Here is a 6195-nt window from a genome sequence, read left to right on the forward strand (position 1 = left end):
CTTGGGCAAACATGGTTTACCTCTGTGCGTTCACCCTGTACCCCATGACTAGCCACTGTCCGGTGACCAAGGCCTAGCCTTTTAGCCCACTATCTACAAATTTTATTGTTTGGGCCTTTAACGTACGAACTCAATACCAGTTTGGGGTCGTTACAAATTGAGTCATTTCACCACTGTATTTGTATTTTCGTAGGAAACAAAAACGCTAAAAAGTAGTATTCATTTTTTGTATTCCAATACAACTTTTAGAATACTAAAAATTAAAATTGAATACAAATGTTAAAACTAAACTAGTTTTTTAGTGGTGGGATCCAATAAAAACAAAAAATGAAAACAAAAAATGGTGTTTTTTTTCAGATAACCAGACATGCCTTTAGAGTGGTGTTTTGGAGTTTGAGATTTAAATGTGTTAAGTTTTTTATGGGCCTTTCCCCTTAAAAAAAAAAAAAAAAAAAAGGTTTTTTTATGGGCCTAGCATGTTTTCAGATTTTTCTAATGTTAGTTGAGAGAGACATTATGGGCTTGATGTTTATTGGGTTTTTATTTTTTAATTTTCGGTTGGTTTTTATATTTTAATTTTTTTTTTCATATTGTGGTTTGAGTGATTTTGGATTTTAATATGTAAATGGGCTTTGTTGGTTTTAATGGACTTTTGGGTTGACTAGCAAGTTTTGGCTATATTTCATAACTAGTCTCCAATACGTACGATGCACAAGAAAGCTATTAATAATAAGATCTAATGAAATCTAGAAATAAGAAATTGAGTTAATAATATGAATTTTATAGACATTTTGCAAGATAGCCTTTAAAAAAAATGAATGGTCATAATAAAATAAAATACAACGGGAAGAAATATTTAATTTCTATGCTTTCCATAGTTTAGAAGTGTAGTATTACATAGAGCATTATTGGGTTGCTAGGAGATATTTTTATAAATTGTTAATATCAAACATATGTGCTTATATTGTCAACAGCTCACAAAGTGCATAGTTACTAAAACTTACAAAGTAATTCACAATTATTAAATTAATAAAGAAAAACTCCCAAAAGTTATATATACACACACAAAGAACTAATACCGTTTGAACACATACATATTGTCCAACCAAGTCTTGATTTTCCCATCAATAACCTTTGAAAATATAAACTGCAAACATATAAACAAAAACCATGACATGAGGAGCTCACCAAGCTTCAAACATGAGTAGTAATATGATTTTCTCAATCTTGCTTAGTTGTGGTAATAATAGTATAGATAATTCAAGACATGGAACAATATTAAAATTATAACACTTTATTCTATTATCTTTTATGTTGAATCTAAACAAACAATTAATTAAAATATGGATGGATCATACATAAATTATATGTGAGATTGAATGACAATTTTAATCAACCAAAAATCACACCTTTAATTAAGAAAAAAAAAATCATATAAACCCAAAAAAAAATTTCTCAATAAAGCAATAACATATAAAGTGACGACTTAAGATTTAGTAATAAGTTTTTGATGTAGTTGTCTTGAGATGTTTACGAAGCATTTGGATTGGTAGACTCTTTTTTGAAGTGTATGTTACTTCTATTTTCTATTACTATTAAGAAGTATTAATCCTAAAATGGTGAAGGACTTGCAAGATTGGCACTCATGATAATGTTTGGTTTAAAAGAAAACTTTAGTGGCAATATCCATGCTTTACATTTTTGAAATAATGCATGTAGTTATATTACTTGTGATGTAGAACAGACCCTAATGGCCTTTCGGGACTCCCAAGCACCTAAAATTGCGCAAGGCAAAAAGGCACTAATAAAAATCATTTGGGCGACAGAGTCAGAATCGCATAAAATTTTGCAGACTGAAGCGAAACAACCTTTTGAGCCATAGTTGTTGCTATGCCATGAGATACCCCTGAAAATGGCAAATTCCTTCATTTAGGTCTCAAAAATTGCACTTTTGCCGTTTATAGTAACTTTTGTTTCCTTAATAACTTTTCACTCAAAAGTCAGAATAAAGTTCCACTTGTTTTGGTACGACCTTTAAGGTCAGAAGTTTATGATTCTACATTTAACTCAATTTTGCACTTTTGGTAATTTTTTTTGGTATTTTGTCACCGATTCAGATAATTAGTGCGAATTAAGGTTTTAGATATTTTTCTCAGTATTTATATGTTTTGTAGCCATTAGAGGCAAATCATATTATTATCAATAAAAATATAGACGTTTTGTCAGTTTTCTTCTTTGGTGGATTCTAGTTTTATCACCATGTGGATTCAAGGAACCTCTTGTGGATTCAAGGTTTACTACCCAGAAACTAACAATTTAGTTTATGTCAATCAAAGAGAGCATCGTGTGTGCTTTCTTCAGGCTTTTGCGACATCAACTTGGGTCATCTTAAGTCATGCTCATGCCAACCAATTACCTCCTTGTTCCATACATGACACCACATCACAAAGAAAGAACAATATGGCTTCACTTATGGTTAACAATCTCTATATCAAATCGAAGGTATGATTTAACTTTAGGCTAAACAACATGCCATTCACATCTCAACAGTTTAGAACAAAATGACACATTGTTTCATCTTTCTTCTTTCTCATCGCTGGGAAACTTGTTTTGCTCCAGTTGCCATGTAGCCATTAATTTGGCTTTTGAATGTCACCACCACATGACAAAATTATATCACTATGAAATTCTGATAACAGGCCATTATCATACTATGTTTCTCTCTCTGCCATAAGATAACTTAATCCTCAACAGTCACACGGATTTTCCACAATGAAACCATGATTGATACAATCTTATTAAAGAATTGCATCCTCAATGAAACCATGATTGATACAATCTTATTAAATAATTGCATCAAGAACCTTGCTCTAATACCACTATTGGATCCTACAATGTAAATGGTATTTCCGTTAGGGTGGGGATCGCCAGAATTGACAGAAAGATAATGTAGCTTTTGTACTAAATGAATGAGGAGTGTGAATATTTATGAACTTCATCATGTCTTTTGGGAAGAAATATAATTGTTTACCAAAAGATGTATCCTATCTAAGAAAATTTAAACGTTTCGCATAAACCACCAAACAAAAAGGCACAATATTTCATGTTTTTAAAAATGTAAACGTGGTAGTAATTTATGTAGCCACATGGCGTAATAAGGACTGGTCAACAAAAAGTCAAATATTTCACTTTTATATTATACTAGTCGCTGACCCATGTGATGCATGAGAATAACTACTAGATGTGTTTCAAGGAAAAAAAAAAACATTATTTTTGAGTTGGAGTAGTAAGCAAAAATGCATGATTTAAAAAAAAATGATATTAAAAGAAATAGCACAAAGTGTTAATAGTTAGGCAGAAGCAAGCAATGTTGTTTTATTTATTAGTTTTTTGTGGGAATAAATAAGAGACCACTATCAGTTTTTATGTATTCAAGAGTTAGGCCCTTTTAGATATACACCACTGTCAGTTTCTTTAAGACATTTTTCCATCTCCCCGTGTGTGTGTGTGTGTTAAAATACTTAGTATTCTAGGAAAAAAAATGAAGAGAGAGAGAAAAGTTGGACTTGCTTTATATAAACTTAGTGAGTATGCCTTATGTTGGTGGGAACAAATTCAATCTGATAGAATCCGACAAGGTAAAGATAAGATTTGTTCATGGGCAATGATGAAAAAGATGCTTGTTATCAAATTTTATGCTTTGGATTGTGAAGAAATCTTGTTGTATAGAATACAAGATTATTATTGGCCAAGAAGTTCATACTTGAATTATTTTGAAGAGTCAAATATTCCACCATCAAAGGAAGAATTGCATGTTGAAGAAAATATTGTTTTGGAAGAATATGTAGAAGTCAAAGAAGAAATTATAGAGATTTTTGAGAAAATTAATGAAGGCCTTGTTATAGTAAAAGAAATTAAAATCAAGATTGTGGAGGAGATTAATGAATACCCTATTATAGAGAAAAATCTTGAGGACAAGATAGTAGAGACCATTAAAAAAGAAATTATAGAGGAAGTTGTCAATGATCTCGATGAAGTCAGGTTAGATGATTGCAACATTCAAGCTCCTATTATTTTGGTGGGAGATGCTAAAACAAAGCTTATTGATTTTATTGGGGTTGATAGATTTTATTCAATTGTTAGTTCTTACTTGGTAAATCTCTACAATTACATGAAGACTAGGGGAAAAGGAAATCCAGGTTAATTTTTTTTATTCTATTGATGAGTTGCAAGTATGGAAAAAAGATCAAGGGGCTTAGGCATTCAAAGTATTTGTTTATTTGGAGTGGAAGATTTCTGATTTCAAAGATGAACTTGAGGACAAGTTTGTTTCAAGTGGAGGGGTCTAATGTGGGACACAATTTACTATTTAATTATTGTAATTTATTATTTTCGGTATTATTATGTAAAAAACGTTATTTTAGGTTTAGGTGATTTATTTCCTTGTTTTTAGGTGCATTTTATGTTTTTTAGGTTAAATTTGGTTCCCGTTATTAGGGATGGCAATTTTTCCCCGCCCCGCTTAACCCGCCCCTCCCCGCTTCACCCCGCGTGGGTTTTCCCCGCCTCGCAAAGGCGGTGGGGCGGGGATGGGGCAAGATTTTAGCCCCGCATCACGGGGCGGGGCGGGGATGGGTTTAGGCTTTTTAGACCCACCCCGCCCCTCCCCGTCCCCGCCCCGCCCACGTTACTAAAGGTTATAATTGTAAAATTTTCATACCCTAAAACCCTACTATTTAAACAAACATATTAATATTAGCATATTTTATTCTACCCAATGTGATTCTTTGCCTTTATTTTGTTGTGTTATACTATGAGATTTTTATTTATTTATTTTTTTAATGATTGTCTTGATAAACACTTGGATATATTATTCAATTTTTTCTAAAAATTGATTTGATTTGATGGGATAAATTTAGTTGTAATTTCAAGTATATTTTTATTAATGAAATAGGTTTCATTAAAAAAATTATACTAGTTGTAGGGCAAATTAACAAAAAGTAGAGTTTTACGGGGTGGGGCGGGGCTTCGTGGGGCCCCAAGGGGCGGGGATGGGATGAGAAAGTATTCCCCGTCATGCGGGGCGGGGCAGGGCGGGGATGGGGCAAGATAAAACCATGCGGGGCGGGGACGAAGACCCCATCCTTCGGCCCCGCCTCGCCCCATTGCCATCCCTACCCGTTATGGTTAGGTATTAATTAGGAGTTATTTTAGAATATATTTTCTTGTCTATCAAGTTACAAAGCCCTTAAATAGGCTCTTAAGTCTGTACACATTTTTTAACAATTATTCAATAAATAAAATTTAGACTTTTGTCTTTCTATTTTCTAGTGGATTCCAGACCCTTTTTCCTAGTGGATTCAAGGAATCCCTCGTGGATTCAAGGTTTACTGCCCAAAAGTTAATAGTTTAGTTTCTATCTATCAAAGAGAGCATCGAGTGTGCTTTCTTCAAGCTTCTGTGGCATCAATTGTTCATCTCTTCTTCAATTGTTCTATGTGGCTTAAATTGTCTTGGTAGTTCTTCTATAAGACGATCATTTTTCACTTCCCTATGATTATAACATAAAGAAGTCAGTATAAACTTGCATATACTGAAAAATATTATATAACATATATTGCTAAAAAGATATAGATTTCTTATTGGTCCATAAACATAGAAGTCTCTGGAATCTCCAAATTTATATAAAGTTTTGTTTTGCTTGTAGATGATTAGTTATATTCCCCTACATTTATATGGAGGAATTTTTTAAAATGCACATAATTTTTTTAATGTACTTATAAACATGCAAATAAAAGAAACAATGTACTGACCTTTAATAGTTTTCACAGTTAGACATGTAGCAACTATAATAAAAGGTCATGGATTCCTTTTGAAGAGGTTATCATCAATTTCATCTGCAACTGGTCTCCAAAGGGTAAGCTTTATTTCATTTCCTCTGTTCAAATATTGTTATTAATGTAAGTTTATATCATATAAGTTCAATGTATTGCAAATTTTAAGAATTAAAACGTATTGTATACTCATGACAACTATGTTCCTCATTGCAACATTTGATTCTTTAATGCTAGGATGTTCAATTGGACCAATAGCAACCACTTTTGCAATAATATCTATGCATCATAAAAATTCAAATGTTAGTTATTTTCATTTATGACAATGATAGATTGTATTTTATATAACAACAATATAATG

This window comes from Quercus lobata, chromosome 7, assembly GCF_001633185.2.
Source record: "Quercus lobata isolate SW786 chromosome 7, ValleyOak3.0 Primary Assembly, whole genome shotgun sequence".
NCBI lineage: Eukaryota > Viridiplantae > Streptophyta > Magnoliopsida > Fagales > Fagaceae > Quercus > Quercus lobata.